The 18,200-nt window shown below is 40.1% G+C and overlaps 1 long non-coding RNA gene across 1 annotated transcript in view; it reads left to right on the top strand.

Annotated features, from left to right (window-relative positions):
- Positions 1 to 9,476: 9,476 nt before the first annotated feature.
- The window catches only part of LOC108445780, a 12,384-nt gene continuing 3,660 nt past the window's right edge, over positions 9,477 to 18,200 (top strand). Inside the window, exon 1 of the long non-coding RNA XR_001860758.1 lies at positions 9,477 to 10,501. This is a non-coding gene — a long non-coding RNA (uncharacterized LOC108445780). The remainder of the gene's footprint in view (positions 10,502 to 18,200) is intronic.

Below are 18,200 nucleotides of genomic sequence, written 5' to 3'. Positions count from 1 at the left end.
AATAGACATGGGAAGGCAGCCTTAGGCACGACCAAAGCCTAAAGCTATGCATATTCCAAGTCCATTGTTCTTGCTTTTATTTCCATTTTAAATGAAAGTGTGAATAAAACACATTGTTTTAATTTTGAGGGGGGTTTTACCATTTAAAATTAATTCCACAATTAATTAGGGATGCTATCAATTTCTATGGAGGTACATACTCAAAGCCAAAGCAGTGTTGCAGATAAAGCAGGTTGGTGTTAGAGGAATGGGGATTTATCTTCTCCAAAACTGAAATGCATGTGTGAATCAGTTATTGTCAAGTGCCAGAGGCCAGAAATCATCCCAATTAATTAGGAGAAAAACAATCAACCACTTCACAAAATCTCATCTTATTTAATGCAGCTTGCAGCTGACCCTGAGTCAGCAATATTATTAGCTGCAGTATTTGTTTGCCATGAACACAAGAAAAAAATAGGTTATTTTCCCCTGTTCTTCACAGCTTTTTCTCCTTTATCACAAAGTAAGAATGACATTGATGATGTATTTTAGAAAGTTGCTTGCAAGTCAGAATCCCTATCTGAGACTCCTGAAGTACACAGCCTAAGGATCAATGAACTAAAGTGAAAGACACCAGTACAGAGCTATTCAAATGACACTTCAGTGGCAGCAGTTTTCTCTAATTGCAGAATCTCTAGAATACATTGTTGCATTACCTGAATAACGATTTTTTAAAATAATTGTGAGTCACATCCTAAAAATATGAATCTATAATAGGTCTGTTCAATTGTCAGCTGAACAGAGAGCATGAAATGGCATAAAGGACACCTGAATTTTAAAGAGAAAGAGCTGTTTAGTATCCATAAGAAGCGCAGTTTTAAGCAGTCATGAGGTCTCACTTATATTAATGGAAAATACAGCTACCCCACAATTCAGGGAATTAGTTCTTAGTCTTCTAATGCTTATCAAAAGCAATCCATTATAAAGATGGCATTTTCAAATATTTACTTTGTTTTGATTTTATAAAAGTAGACTATAGTTAGAAATTTGACAAATAAAAGAATACATTCAGTACAACAGTAAATCTAGTGTCTCTCTGTTTAACATCCCCATTAATGCTCGGGATGGGGGAAGAGTGGTCTCTTGGTAAATTTACAGATGACACCAAGCTGGCAGGAGTGGCTGATGCACCAGTCTCATGCTGCCTTCCAGAGGGACCTTGACAGGCTGGAGAAACGGGCTGACAGGAACCTCAGGAAGTAATACATTCAGTACAACAGTAAATCTAGTGTCTCTCTGTTTAACATCCCCATTAATGCTCGGGATGGGGGAAGAGTGGTCTCTTGGTAAATTTACAGATGACACCAAGCTGGCAGGAGTGGCTGATGCACCAGTCTCATGCTGCCTTCCAGAGGGACCTTGACAGGCTGGAGAAATGGGCTGACAGGAACCTCAGGAAGTTCAAAAAAAATGCAAAGTTCTACCCCTGGGGAGGGACAATCCAGGCACTAGTATATGCTCAAAGCAGCTGAGGGGGGGAGGTCCTTTCAGACCAGGACCCCCTGTGTGTCCCTCTGAACATCAGGCTGAACATGAGCCTGCAGTGTGCACTTCCTGCAAAGAAGGCCAGTGGCATCCTGGACTGCATTAGACCGAATATAGCCAGCAGGTAGAGGGCAGTGATCCTTAGTCGTGCCCCTTTCTCAGTGCTGGTGAGTCCACACCTGGAGCGCTGTGTCCGGTTCCAGGCTCCTCAGTACAAGAGAGACATGAACATAATGGACAGAGTTCAATGAAGGGCCAGGCTGATGAAAAGACCAGATCTCCTCACATGTGTGGAAAGGCTGAGAGCTGGAACTGTTCATCCTAGAGAAGAGATGGCTTGGGGGATCTCACTGATGTGTTCAAATACCCGAAGGGCGAGTGAAAAGAGGATGGAAGCAGGATCTTTTCGGCAGTGCCCAGTGCCCAGCAGAGGCCATGGGTACACACTGAAACACAGTGGAGGGTCCCTCTGAACATCAGGAAATGTTTTTTTGCTGTGTGGGTGACTGAGCACTGGCACAGGTTGCCCAGAAGAGTTGTGGAATCTCCATCCTTGGAGACATTAAAATAACCAAATGGGTACAGTCCTGGGTAACCAGCTCCAGGTAACCTGTCTTGAACAGAAGGATTGGATAAGATGATTTCCAGAGGTCCCTGACAGTTCAACTGTTTTCTGAGTCTGTGTTAGTGTTGAACAGAAAGTTTTAAAATGTATACTTTTGCATTTCTAGCTCACTGACTGACAGTGATTAACCAGTTCCATGGATCCCACAGAACTGATTCCCTCTTCATGAACTGGCTGACTTCATCTTGGATAGCAAGCAGGATTAGAAGAAGCCGTTCTGAGTTTGTATTCCAGGGAGAAACAAGGGGTAAACCTTTCTTGAAAGATGAAATCAAGTTTTTTGCTTAATTTCTACCACTGCAAAACTGAAGTCTACACTCATCACATAGTAATGTTGACCTAGAAAAATACTAGTCCACATTCAGTACGTGTTAAAATCAGAGTAAGTGGGGAGTACCATGAGTCTGACACTTAAATGTGAGGCCCAATGCTGTACTTAATCCAACCCCCTGTCACCCATGCTATTTGCATGGAGGAGTCCAAGCATGTTTAGCTCCTCCTGGGGGTTTAACCTCTCCTTCACATAGTCTCAACAGTCATGTTTGTAAGTTCATGGAAATATCAAGGGAACAGCTAACATCTTGCTTTTAATGTATATTGTAGACTTACCTATGGCAGTGTGTATAGAAGGCATTATTAAGCAAATAAATAATTATTTGCTCACCAAATTAAAGGACATTCCTAAGGTAATCAGATGCAAAACTACTTTGCCTCCCAGGTCCTCCTCTAGCCCTTTCTCCGTTTCATTTAGCTCAGATTACTTAATCAATGGATGACTCTTGAGATGGAATGTGTTCCTCAAGCCTGTACATATATTATTTCACTGTGGTGAACATGAAATACAAGTTCATAATTCAGGATACAATGTACATACCCTAAGCGTTGCCCAGGGATTAACAGGATTTATCAGCAGATAGAGCTCTGACTGGATACAGCCTTTAATATGCCTGCAAGTCCAAGCAGTGATAAGCTGTAAGTGTTTAAACTGGGGAAAGCTCTTGTTGTGTTGCCTAATTAAACCTCTTCTGGTATCACCTTTATTACTCTGGCTGATATCATGCAGACAATTTGAACTGCAAATTGGTGAGCTCTCCCTAGACTTTGGTAATTGCTAATTATTAAAGCTTTTTGGTTCATATTGGAGAAGGTATTTTATAATTGTGTTGGTAGGGTGGTCACAGTATCATTTGCAAAATCCAAATCAAGCTTGCTGTTACTAAGATATCTGGTGCTATATAAGACAAATGATAAATACTTTCTCATATAATTCTCATTATTCCTTCTCATAATGAAGCAGGCAGTGACATAACGGTGAAACAAGATTTTTTCATTTGACACTCAGCTCTGTTAAACTGTTCATTGAAGCTATGTTTACTTAAAATATAAAACTATCCCTTGCTAGAAGAGTTCTCATGCCTATTATTTTTCTTGGATTTCATAATACTTCAAGATGGCTTTGATACTAAAGCCTGTCAAAAGCTTTTTTTAAATACGTGAAATTTGTTGGCCTTTGCTACTCAATGATCTCTTTGATGACTATTCTTAGGCTAAAAATCTGGTGGGCCCTTGATTTTCTGGAAAGAACTATATCTTGATCTTTCTTTACTTTTGCCTTAGTTCATTAATTCAGTTTAAGTTGATTCTGTCTTTGGAGAAGACTGAAGGGACCCCAAAGCCTTGATAGTTTGTGCATATGCTTAGGTCATCCTTGGCATTTTGAATAAAGTCCTGCTTTCACATTGATGAGAAAGCTTCCCGTCTCATAGAGGTTTTAACCTTGTTTGGTGATTTTACTAAGAACCTCACCAAATCCAGATTTTTGTGACTGGTTTCTTTTAGAGCTTTTCCTCTTTGCCTGAAACTGCACTGGTTTTACATGGTATAAAGCTTTTTCACAGCTCTGTTTGTGATGTGGAATGATTCGGGTTCCGGCTATGACAGCATCGCTGGTTTTCCATGCTGCTTGCTAGTATTCCATCTCTTAAGCATGATTTGTCCACAGGCTTGCTTTTTTCTGTTTCTAAATTTGTCTTCTGTTTATTTGTAACGGGTCATCCAGTTGATATAAACTTGCCAGTCAGAATTTTGCTTTTCTTAATTAAGTGATTTACATTGTGGTTTTTAGAAGCCTTTTCAGTTTCTGTGATAATGTTGACTAGCATATTTGCTTGTTTCTCCCAATTTTTTCCCCAATATATTATTTACAGGGGGGTTTACTGCTTCTTTTTCTAGAGGCATTTTTGGGACTTGGATGCTAGGTTCAGCTTGCACCTCTTCTTTTAAAGAGCTTTCTCTGCCTTCACTCATCACACCTCAGATTTGTTTTTCCAGAAAAATGTTGCAATTGTTAAGGATTCCTTGGTATGAACACAACAAAGATCCCAGGCCAATTACCTATTACTTGGACTGGTCTAACCATCTCCAAAGTTATTCTTTGGTTCAGCTTTACACTCCTTTTGTTATGCTTCTTTGTTAACTTTTTTGCTCTCTGTAAAATGTTCGAGCTTTGAGGAATTATGTTCTTTTTTTTAATGTAATCTCAAAATTACCCCACATGAATGAGTTCTGCTTTCCCATCAGCATTTGTATATGCTCAAACATTCCTGGAGATCTTCTGCAGTGAAACTTCAGTGAAATTCTCTGGATTAATTACAGCTGTCTGTTTCCAGGGGGCTGACTTTAACATGAAGCGATTGGCTGTTCCCCTTCACAGCTGCTTGCGCAGTCCCAAGAGGTAACAGGAATGTAGGGACTGCAGCAGCATCATGGAGAGTGCAAACACCTTTCCAAGCTACAGCACTGGTGCAGGCCAGCCTGGAATGTTTGTGGAGCTCCAGTGTGAGATGATCCTCTAGGCAGTGCTGGCAGTCAGGATCTGAAGACATCTGCACCCCTGAGCAATGACCTTGCCACTGCACAGTTTTTTTGGCCTGTGCCATGGCCAGTGTTCCATGCAGGCCTCATCGGCTGGTACCTGCCTTCTGCATTGAGAACACTTTGCTCTGGGCGCTGTAATTAATGCTAGTCCTACTGAGTCTTGCTTGCCTTATAATATACAACTTTATTGTCACCTGCCTATGGCTTTTATCAGCCCTTAACACTCATGGTAGTTTCCTCCAACAGTCTTGAAACAACATTTGTACAGTTTTGCCACCCCATAACTTCCACTGTTGCACCCAGCTTTCTACAGGCCTCACACCTACTTTAGTTTGGTTTTAAACTGAAGGATTCTTAACACTGAATTCCCCAGCAGCTTTTGCAGCCTTTCCAAGCCTGCCAAGAGATAACCCATTATTTTAGCAGGATGCTTGCCACAGTGTCTATCTTACTGTGTTCCTCCTTCCTTCTTTGTTCCTACCGGGATAGTCTGTGAGCTTATGACTGAACTTGACAACCACTGCATTTGAGGTTCCTAGTCTCAAATAATCCAGTTTGTATGACTTTGTCCAAGCCAAACTTCTTGCTATTACAGAAAAGGGTAAGCAACAGAAAAGGGTAAGCACTCTCACTGGGACAGTGCCTACTTCAAAGAAGGAATAGTGTGTGTGGAGCAGCATGACTCCTCTCCTAGGAGGAAATGAGAAGGGGTTTGCAGGTTTGGGCTGGGGTAGAGTTAAATTTCTTCCCACTAGCTGGTAGTGGCTGTGTTTTAGATTTGTGCTGGAACAGTCCTCATAACACAGAGATGTTTTAGTTAGTGCTGAGCAGGGCACACACAGAGCCAAGGCCTTTCCTGCTCCTCTCCCACTCTACCAGCAAGGGACTGGGGGACACAAGGACATGGGAGGGAACATGGCTGGGACAGCTTTTCCCAGCTGGTCACAGGCACATCCTAGACTATATGGTGTCGTGTTTAGCATATAGAGCTGGAGGGAGATGGAGGGAGACATTTGGAGTGATTGTGTTTGCCTTCCCAAGTCACAGTTGTGTATCATGGAGTCCGGCTTCCCTGGGATGGCTGAGCACCTGCCTGCCCATGGGAAGTGGAGGATGAATCCCCTGTTTGGCTTTGCTTGTGTGCATGGCTTTTGCTTTTCCTGTCAAACTGTCTTTATCTCAACCCACCAGATTCTCACTTTGACCCTTCCAATTCTCTCCTCCATCCCACTGGAGGAGGGTGAGCAAGTGGCTGCTTGGGGCTGAGCTGCTGACTGGGATTAAACCATGACAGAAGGTTACAGCCCTTTTCTAGCACTCTATCCTCTCTGTTTAAAAAAATGAAAATAAATTAAAATTCTTACAATTTCTTTTTTATTTTAAATTAGCAGAAGCAGATTGGGAAAACTTAAAAAATACTTGTTAAACTCAGAATGTCAGACCCAGATCTGCTGAAAGTTACTGGAAGTATTAAACACATCTGTGAGAGTTAGCCCACCTCCAGCTACGTCCCATTTTCCCTTCCTGGAGTCAGTGATATACTCTACAGCTCCAAACATCCAGCAAGATACAAATTTTTCCTCATGTCCTTCTAGAAAGTGTATATATGTAATTCACACAGCAAGCTCAGCCAAATTCCTTATCCAGTATGAAAATTAGAGCTGCTCATAAAAATACCTTGGGAAGTGTTTTGGCGAAAAATGACTTGCCATTAGCCCTGAACACAGATGATCGAAGCAGCTCTGTAACTTGTCAAAAGAAAAGGACTTAAACAAAAAATACACCAAACAAACACTTCTCCACAAACAACAATTTTACAGGAAATGTTCAGCCTTTATGTAGGCCTGTGACTCCCCAGTTACAATTCCCACCTCACCCTCTGCCTGCTGCTGGAGAGCCTGTTACTACCCTGTGCAGAGCACAGGATGCACAGAGAAGGCACTAGAGGACAAGCAGGTATCACAGGACTCTTCCTCCTTGGGAGAGGTCTTTTTACTTTGACAATTGTGTTGCTTCAGAAAGGAGAAAGGAGGCAGCAAGGCTTAGAAGACCATGTAATACCCTCCTGTCCCTCCTTGTGGCATCAACAAGGCTGATCTCACAAAGTTCAGAAACAGGGTAGAAGTAGTCAGTGTAGAGTTACAGTGCACCGAAAAACTTCGAGAATGGGCTGTTTATGGGAGCTGCTGAAACATGTGGCCCATGCTTACCTGTTCTAGAAGCTGTTAGAGCTATTTTGAGAGGTATTCTGATTTCCACCGTGAACCTTTATGAGCTGCATAAAACAATGAGCTGCTTCATAGCTTTACAAGTGCTTGAGATGAGACTATCCCCAAAGAGTAACCTGTCTATAGGCGTATTCTCTCAGGCCTTGTCAGAGGAACTTACTGGCAAATGGCTATACGCAAAGTCACAAGCAAGATTCTGCTCAGGAAAACACTTACCAGGCAAAGGTGTGCAAGCAAAATGGCTGAAATCTCCTTACAAACCAAACTCATCACTGCTCTTGACATTGCAGTGTGAGAATTAAGAGACAAGGGCAGCGTCTGTGGTAGAAACACCTTCCTGCAGTGACAGAGCACTTCATCACCCACTTCAGAGAGTAGAGGACAAGAACAACTTGGCAAGGCACACACAGAGAACAATTACCAAATGCTGACTCAGGCATGAAAACAAGGCAAAAAAACCCTCCCTGAATTATTTCAGAGAAGCTGACAGAAAACAGCTGTTTTGAACAACACCTCAATCATCCAGATGTGCCAGAAATATGTGTCTCCATAACAAGACATGAAAGGGCTGGGATGTTCCATTACTGAGATTCGAAGTAGCTAAAATGGGGACAAAACTGGTTAATACTCAGCCTGATTAAATCAACTGTCTTTAAATTTAAATGGCAGATTACTAATCATTTCAAGCATGTTCTCAGCCATGAAGTCGTCACAGCCTGAGGATGAGCCAATTCAGAAGATGCATCCAGTGGAGCTGATCAAGATCTGGTTGACATACATAATTTGATTTCTATTTTTGTTTCTCTCTTTTTTGTCAATCACTTGTGTGTTGAGAATTTGCAGCGATTTACCCTTCGATATCCAGACTAACTACCACAACACACATAAGGTATTTCTTACATACCAATAACAAAATCTTTTTATTTGCATTTTTCTAGAAATCTAGGCATGTGACCTCTCTGCTAGTTTTTGTAGCTAGCTCATTGTGGTTAAGAACTCACACCATGAGTCTCCTTAGGTATTTAGTCTGGCTTTACTGGACCAGCCTGAAAGAACTGGGAAAAGCCCATTGAAAAAATTACAAAAACCATGTCAACAGCAAGACTTTCTCTCTAAACCAGCTAGTTAACGATTGCTTTGTATCTTTCACCTCCCAATACTTGCTGCATTTTCACTGTGCAGTTTGTAGCCATGAGAGGGGGGGAAAAGAATAAAATTTGCAGGCTGACAAAACAGTCTCTTCATACGTAAAATATTAGAAATATCCCTTTTCAAAATATCCCATAGCTGCTTACAGGTTTTTGTACATGAGAACACGTACTGTGTATACAGGAATATCTTTGAGCTCTTCCTGTGACTGGCATCTGGGTTTAACTTTTGAACTGACTGATATTTTATAGAAATGCACTGAATCTCCTGAATATGCCATTACCATGGAGAAATATTTCATGTTCATTGGTATCCAGCCCAATTAACCTTTGAGTAGTCATTAGAGGTGTGATGTTTTAGTTTGTTGTTCAATTCCTCAACACCTATTCTTCACTCACCTGAAATCATAACATGCTGTGGCACATGCCTACCTGTTCTAGAAGCTATTAGAGGTATTTTAAGAGGTATATATGTTATTTTTTTTGAGACATGAAAAGCACTAGCTATTATGTTTTGACCAATATTTTCAACTATGTCCTCATTTATGTATTCATTCTGAGGGTTCAAACCCATGAGTGATATCCCTGTGGTATTGCACAATACTACCAAACATAAACCAAGTAGCCTTCATTCTACATTATCTGTTTGTCCTCCAGTACATTTCCCTAAATCAACCAAGCTTGACTTGCATTAATAGATTTTTTTGTCATGGGGAAAAATCTGGACACTGTATTCACTTCTGTTAGTTTCTTCTGTGTTTTGCTATTAAAAGATTTCTCCACAGCAGAAATAGGACTACAATTCTTCAGACATAGTTGAACAACCCTTTTGCATCTTTCTGAAATAACTTCTGATCATTTTATTAGGCGAAATAGCAGTAAAATGTATGTTTTGTCCTAACCTAGATGCTTCACATTATCATGTGACTTCTGGGAGAAACAGCTTGGAAAGTGTCAGGGCTGAGTAAGAACATGTGAAAACAAAGGGCTAAAAATAAAGCAGAAGAGGAAGAAAACTAGGAGGGTGGAAAAAAAAACCAATCACAAATAAGAAGAAAATACTTGGTCTTTTTAATCACAAAGAAAGAAGATGCAAAGTAATACAATAATGACCACAAATTCACCATGACCTGCAAATCAACCATATTACACACAATTTTGAGTTGTAAAACTGGATACAGTTCCATGAGCTAAAGTGCCAGTCAAAAACTACAACTGCTTAGGCTACAGAAGATGAATATATGTGAATTTTTTCTGATGTGCAAAGCACCCATGCCCATAACTAAACATCCAGAGGCAACCAAGCTGTGTGTGGCTCTTTGCAAAACCAATACAGCCATTATGAATTTCCTCTGGCATTGCCTGTTGTGGAAATGGTTTGAGCAGCTGCTGGATGGACTCCTCAAGCAAGCTCTAGACAAAGCATTCAAGAAGCTGGATTGGAATGAAGTTTGAGTCTTCCTCAAACTACGCTACCTCTAGTCATTCCTACTGGAAATAAATTCTCAAGATAATGAATTCTTAATTCAAAATCAAAATTCTTCCATTCCTATTACTCCTAGGCCATGCTTTACATATTTTCTAGATTAAATCAATACAGTTTCCCTTCCTCAGTATAGTTCAGCAGTGGGATTCTTTTGATTGACTTCTTTCTTTCGATGCTTAGACTGCTCAGAGACATGATTGTCACAGCAGGTACTTGGGCTTCACTTCTTTGTATCTCATGTAGTCATCCACCTTCTCCAGATAAAGCTGGTGAGTTTTAGCAGTGGGGGGTCCTGGGTGCAGGGGAACCAGCCAGAGTCACGACACGAACACTGATACAATTTGAGCATCATGCTCCAGTTTTATTGTTTACCTTCACCAAATTATACTTTTTCAAAGTTCACGCCCCTTTCCCGTGAGAAAGCCTCTAAGCAGCAGGGGAGCTGACCAGTGTATACCTTTTCCCAAGGCTGTTCAACGCTGCCAGCTAGCAAGTGCCTTGCAAGCCTATCTTCAGCCTGAGGCCCCGTCAGGGGTACTTCTGCAACAGCCCTGGGATGCCCAAGCTCTCCTGGGGTATCCTATGCCCCTGTTCCGCAAGGAATTCCTCTACAGTGAGTTATGTGAAAAACTCCCCACTTACTAATAATTCATTATATACAAAAACAAATGTTCATTTCTTGGCTGTCACAGCCCTGGGAGACAGTATAACCCTCACAGCCCATTCAGCCCTTTACAGCCTCCACAGCCCACAGAGACCTCTCAGTCCCCTTAAACTGGGGGTGCTCCTGTAAGCCGGAGCCTGGCTTGGCACCTCACTTGCCTTTGGGTGTCACCACTGTGCCGTGGCCATGCCAGATATTCCCTTCCTGCTCTTGTGTAACCTCAAGGGAACTCAGGGCTTGCTCTTCACAGCTGGAGCACTCATAACCTTCAAAGACCTAACAGCCCCCATAGGACTCATAGACTCCATACGCTCGCAGACCCTATAGCCCTAACAGAGCTCACACCCTTCACAGCCCCCACAGCCCATACTGACCCCATAGTCCTTACAGACATTGTCACGGGTGGAGAGGGAACTTCAGACAAAGTTTATTCAAAAAGCCCTCCTGTTGAGTCATGAGGTGCAGAAAAGGACCCCCTCGCTTTCTAAACTCCTTCTCAGAGAGAGACCAGGATCCAGTCCTAGCCCCAGACTTCGTAAATAGTTTAAGTTTTAGAACTTTGTTCCGCACATTTTAATGATTTCAAATCAGATATATTTATATAAAAGTTGATTATTTATTATGCTAAATATGAAACAATAAAAATTAGACAAAAAGAACTCAGTCAAGATTATTTACTACAGTATAAAAGCTAAAACTACTATTATGGTATGAGATAAGATAGTGCACTATATCAAAGCAATATTAAAGCAATTAAATTAAAGCTAGCAAGAAGAAAAATTTTTAGAGATTGATGTAATTCACCCATACCCACAACTGTGGGCAAATCTCTTTCTCTTAACCTCGAGGCGTATCCTTGATGGCTGTCCCCAAAACCCAAGGGAGTCATCCTCAAAGAAGGAATAAGTTTGAAGGATCTACCTTACAGAAAGTGGATGGGAGTTTGACAGTGTAAAGGGGTTGACTGCCAGTCATATGCCTCCAGGTCAGTTTAGCAGCTTATCTGCCAAATCTTTGTCTCACTACCAGGAGGCTGATTTGGGGTTGGTGAGCCAGACAGGTTTCAGCATAATTCAACACCAAAAACCAGCACATGATTCCCCTCCTGTCTACCACTGATGGCCTTGCAAACAGGGTGTTGTTTGAGTTGCTTTACCACATTCCAGGGCACAGCATCCTGCTACGCTCCACCCCATGACAGCAGTCAACCACCTTTACCTCAGGAAGTGATAAAGCAGGTACTTGTGCCTCCATGCTATTCAAGCATCCACTGCATAGGTGTACATTATCCTTAAGTATGTTCAGATACATCAGTCAGTCTCCTAGGTTTCACTATTTTATCTTCCCTTCTATAGTTTGAAAAAGTGTTAGCTATATTACAAATATACATTATACTTTCATATACAAAATTATTATAAAAATCAGTTCGAATTTAGTTAAAAATATTAAACAGCATAATATTGAATTAGGTATCGATTCTGGAAAGAAAAACTGTTATCATTTCAACTTATGTATGTCTGGAATGGTTAGTATTCTTGTTTGTTGTGTTAGGTACCACACCATTTTTTATATATGTATATATGTACACGCACACACACACAATGACAACAATATTATAAGAACAGGGTATAATATCAAATCCAGAATTCCCACTGAGGCTGGGAACCATCCAAACAAGTAAATCAGGATGTTCTCCACCCCGTGAATCTGAAAGGCCTTATTACAATGGTATAGACACACCCACAGAAAGGGGGAATGTCAGGATGTACCACGGGAAAGTGCCATTCAGTGAAAGTTCTACAACATAACAGTCTGGTTGCCTTAGGGGGATCAAAGATATAACAAAACTCACATGTTATTCCAGTCAGGGTCCTGGATTGGTGTTGGAGACTGTTACGGTTTATGGTTTAAACGTTTTTTGAAGGACTTTTGCCTATTATAGAATAACTGTATCATAAAAGCTGCACGGAAGACCACTAAACCCTGAATGGGCCTCCTGACTGAGTCCCTGGACTGCAAGTTGATTTGAGATGAGTCAAAGTGGCACTATTCTCAGGTCTGGAATAGGGAAGAGGAATACTTCCACAGGAGGATTAAGCCCAGTACCTTTGAAATGGAGGCTATAGCAACAGGCTTATCCACTGCCAGGCTTTCACAGACCCCCACACCAAAGTGGGGAGGAGAGGTTTTGGGTGTGTGGCATAGCCTCTGATCAGAGGCAGTGAACACCCATCCTCCGTTGCTCAGACTGACCCAGCTGCAGGGCCTCCCACCCCAGGAAAGCCACATTTATGGGACAACCACATGAGGGGCAGCAGAAGATGTGTCATGGCCCATCAAAGGGGTCTCCAGGGCCTGCACCAGAGCACTGCACATGATGCAGAATGATGCAACTGACCCAGAGCCTTGCAAGACACAGTGTCAAACTTGCCCTCCCCAGGGGAGGCACCTAGGCATTCCCACCTGCTCAAATGTATATTAATCCATTTGATTCTATACTTTTTAGAGGGGGACCCTCACCACTAAGAAGACCAGATGAAGCGAAGCAACGAGACATTGGGACTCACAGAGTGATGATATGTTTCTCTTTAATCTGTCTCTGTCACTCTCCCTTCCCCCGCCACCTCTTTTTCTATTTCTTTCTTTCTTTTTTTCTCTTTCTCTTTGCCTCTTTTACTGTTAAATAAAAAAAAAAATAATAATTTTTTGATATCAAAATTTAACCTTGTTTAGTTTTAACCATGTTTTGGGGAATATTTCAAACCTCAGGATTCATCAACCACGGACAGCTCACTTGGTCCTCTGTGATTAAAGTGGATTGTAACAGTTGGAATCAAATAATTTACTAAACCCTTTATTTGTTTCCTGGACATGAAATCTTCTCTTCTGTTCTGTCAGTTTAACCACTTATGCCTTGCCTTCTTCACCTACAGCTGGAGAAAACTTTCCAGCTGCCACCTCAGCTCCTCTGTCATCCCCTTCTTCTGCACAATCATGCTTTACACATTGCTTGTTATTACTACATCCTCTTCCTTTGGTACAGTAACAGATCTGATTTCATAGTCATATGAAATCCTGTGTGAGCTCCAAAACTCAGTTCAGGGAGGAACCTTTTCCATCTGCTGTGGTAACCATAAAGAAAATAGAAACATCCCAAAACCTTGCTTGTGACAACATAAAACTTATATATATCCTGAGAAGACATTAAAATGCAATAATCACCATTAATAAAACTTCAAATTATTTAACATCTTGACAATATTGATGAAGAGTCCTAACACCACGCAGACAAATTTAAGTTAGATTACCCAGTCATTTCTTTGAGACCTTTTCGGTTTTGGAAAAATAATTTTTTTTTTAGAAAAAATAACATTTCATTTACATAAATATGAAATAGCATTTCCTTTACAAAAAATGTGGTGGTGGTAAATAAAAGTGTTATTTCCATCCATTTTATTAAAGAAACAATCTCTATTATTTAGACTTTTCCACCAAAACAAGCTTAATGCTTATCAAGGATCAGTGGTTAAATAATATTATATTACAAACAGCTATTAATTGCTGAAACAGGGTTTTCTTGCCATAGTCACAGACCTTTGAGATTGTACAAACACAGAAGACTAAGATATTTACAAATTTCACCTTTAACTTAGCAAGAGCCTTACTAAGAATTGCAAAAGAAGTGTAAATTGGAAGTGTTTCAGGCCAGGTTGGACAGGGCTTGGAGCAACCTGGTCTAGTTGGTGTCCCTGCCCATGGCAGTAGGTGGACTGGATGAGCTTTATGGTCCTTTCAACCCAAACCAGTCTGGGATTCTATAGCACAGAAAATTTTCTATCAGCAATTGCCGTCTTTTGGTCTCCTAACTGTTACACTAGAAATGCGAACGTTGTTGGAGTTGTCAGTGTCCTGATTAGAAGCAAAAGATGGCACTAGGAGCTAAAATGGTAGATGTTCTTTGCAACCTTGGTTTAAACTCACAGAAGCTGGAAATGGTCAGGGCCTGAGGATGTCCTTCTACTTCCTAGTTTTCCTAGTGGAGACTTCTACCACTTTCTATACTAGATTCCTATATATGGTTCCTGTATTGTGGAAAAACTTTTAGTGTTCAGGTAGCTTATGTTTTCCCTCAGAATTTAATTGCATTACCAGTATTAACATACTTACACAACTGTTCAGTATTGCAACATAGGTTTCCACAGTACTGCATAGGTGAAATTTAAAGAAGTGGGGTCTGAAATGACCTATGGTTCTTATTACATAACACTGCAAAGATGAGTACTTTAATTCTTAAACCCCACTTCAGACCTCCATCAGAGTCACTTTTATAATGCTTATTTTTTATTCTGTTTTTTAAAAGTTCAGAAATTGGTAGATGAGCTTCTTCTCTCCTTGGGAACTGATCCTACTTGATAGTAGTAGGATCAGATTATTTTTAATGTCTGCCTTCCCCAGATACACAGCATTCCTTCCTGCATGACACACTGCTTCAGCATTTGAAACAGAAAAGAGTAGCTGCCTTTATGATTACTATTTTCAAATCTAATTTCAGTTTATCATTAAATCTGCTATAAGTTCTCTCCAATTGTGCACATTGTTCTTTTTTTATGTTCTTAACAACCCACAGGAACTAGTTTTGATTCTACTATCACATATAGTGTCAATTTTCAATTCCTTTTTTATTTTCTTTTTTATTTTCTTTTTCCATCCAAAAGGGGATAATGTGTAGGGATGATTCTAGGATCTGACATTTGTGTCCACTCTAGCAATGTTTTTAAGATTATACATTAAAAATTACTCCCCATTTCAGTTTCTATGACTGAGAGAAATAGGTAAAATATCACTGTAAATGTCAAATGGCATTATCCCACCATTCAATTTTTATATCCCTCTTTCCATATAAAACTGATATAGAGCTAAGGTACCAGAATAGCCATCATTAAAAAAAGATATATATATATTTTCAAATGTGTTGGCAGTGTTTCAGTTTGATATTTTAGTTATCAACATGACCTGTAAAACTGATAATAATGGAAAAAATCTATTTTGAAACCTGAGATATCAGGATGAAGTATTTTTCCAGGTGGCTGCAAGCATGTATAAAATATTCTTGTTATTCACACTTCCGAGATTCTTGCATGTAAACATCAGAGAGCAGAAAATAAAAACTTTATCACTTGTACGTGCTTGACCATCGTATTAGTAAAATCTAATTTCCTTTCATAAAACTCCACTGACAAAAGCAGAAGCCTGTATCCATCCAACACAATCATCGCAAAAAAATCGAGTATTCATTAAAGAGCATGTTGAATATCATCCAAGCCCATGGGATACAGATGCAACTATTAGAGCTAGTTATATATGCTTATTTTAAAATAATAGAAGGATGACAGCAAAATAGAGCCTTCCACTGTGGAAGGACATGCTCAGTATCTCCACCATAACATGCAAGGTTTAGATTTTCTTCGTGCAAGAAATGCCTAATGGATCTAAAGGAATGTGAAGCACATATGTGTAAAATCAATGTTCCTCCATGAATGCTTCTCTCCCAACCATTCAATTTGCACAAATAATACTATATAACCAACCAAACATCAGATTTGTTTAAAAACCTTTTGCAGTTCTTTGATGCTGTATATAATGAACTTGCAGAATATCAGTGCAGCTATTAATGTTTGTGTTTTCAGGCTACTTGGAATGCAAAAGAACTATGTAAATATATCCTCTGGCTGCACCTGATGTGAAAAAAAAAATTGTAAGGGAGATAAGAAACTTTGCTTTGATGATTTCTTATTAGAAGTTTTACTTGCTTAGCAGTCCCGTCTCATCATCCTCCTGGTCTTACTGGTGATGTGGGATGCAGAATGCTGACTCAGGTGCATGTGCCTCAGATTCTCATGGTGCTCCATACTGCCTTTTTGCTTAGATGTCATTGCCTGCTTTGTTTCAATCCCAGAGTTTCCAGTGTTACTCAGCACATCTCTCATAGTGTGACAAAAATGTTGAAACAATATAAAGTACAAGAATTCACAGCATAAAAAGTCTGTAGACCCACTAGGCCGAGCAAGGCAGAGCCAGCACCACACCTCATCCTTGTTGCCCTGGCGGCCTCTGCTGAAGTTACCATCTGCTTGGCTTCTGAATCCCGCTGGACAGGGGCAAGAGCCTCTGCCAAGTGCCATATGCTGCCACCTCTTTTTCTTGAACTTTACTTCCTTGATATATTTCTATTCTGTCTCAACAGAAAAGCAGAGTATGACCCTTTACCTCCTTTTCTTCCTCCAGTGGTACTCAGGCTGAAATTTGTTCTTTTCCTTTGAAACATTTCTGTATCACATTTTAAAACAGCCTTATATTGAGCTTCAGAAGATTACATGTGAGTTGAGATGATAACAACTATGAGAATTATACTTTATAAGAATTCCTCTGTGTGTGTGTGAGCATGTGTATGTGTATAAAAACATTAATCACTGAAATTAGCAATGTAGATTTTGTTCCTTTCTGGAAGATTTCATTGTGCTGCAAGAATGGGGGAAAACAAGAGACAGGTAAGGCAATACACCCAGCACAGGTTTTCTACAGCAAGTCAGTACTTTTGTTTAGCTGTACATAAACAGCCTTACTCTCACTTGGCAGGGATACCTAAATTGTAAAGGTTGTAAAAACAACTTCACAGGTTCACATAACAAGCAGGATGAGGCATTGTCTGGTCTCATGTTCCAACCACTAGACCTTGTGCATCCTCCACACTCATGCAAGTTACAGTAATTACATTAAGACTAAACTGCCATTGGAGTAATTTTTCCAATGAAATTTACCAGGTAAAGCATTACATTTACTACATGTAAAAGGTGGGACTCTCTTATGTCTCTGTAGTCACAGCACATTTCTTCAGTAAAAGACGATGATTTCTTGGAGTTATCATTACCTCATATCACCCATAAGAACACCAAATTTGGTACTGGCTTGGTTTGAGAATGTCTGATAAAAGACTTCTCCAGTGCATCTTCCAACAAATAGAACTGTCAATTCCCACAGGAAAATCAAGGATCAACGTTACCTAATCCTAACACATGAATAACTGCATAAAGCAAGTTTAAGTGTTTTTGTATTAGTGTGGATTTCAAGCAGCAGCTGCTTATTCAGAACTCAATCCTAGCAGTTTTTAAAGTGTCTTATTCAGGTAATTGCAGAGGGACATGTTTGACACTTCATACCTCAGTAGCTTTTCAGAAGAGACCTGTGAACAAAAGTCAATTTTATAACATATACATATATATAATATGTATGTGTGTGTATATATATATATAAATAAAATATATATATATGTATGTGGCTGCAGCATATATTAATAAACAGTTCACAAAAAATTATTTTCAGTGATGACATATCAAATTTGTTTAGGTGGGCTGAGATTATTTTTTGGAGATCATAGCTGTATGGTAATTTCCCATAGTCTTTTACCAGATTCTACATATCATTTCTTCTCTGATAGGCACATTCTCACACACGTAACCCCCTACCTTTTAGACAAGAATTTCCTCCTCCACTTTTAAATTTCTTTTCAGCACAATATTCTTAGTTTCCACTCTCTCTCATTACTGTACAGGTAAAAAGTTGTTACACACCATTCCAGAAGTTCAATTTC

This window comes from Corvus brachyrhynchos, unplaced genomic scaffold, assembly GCF_000691975.1.
Source record: "Corvus brachyrhynchos isolate BGI_N302 unplaced genomic scaffold, ASM69197v1 scaffold523, whole genome shotgun sequence".
Classification (NCBI taxonomy): Eukaryota; Metazoa; Chordata; class Aves; order Passeriformes; family Corvidae; genus Corvus; species Corvus brachyrhynchos.
This window is presented reverse-complemented; position numbering and strand designations above follow the sequence as displayed.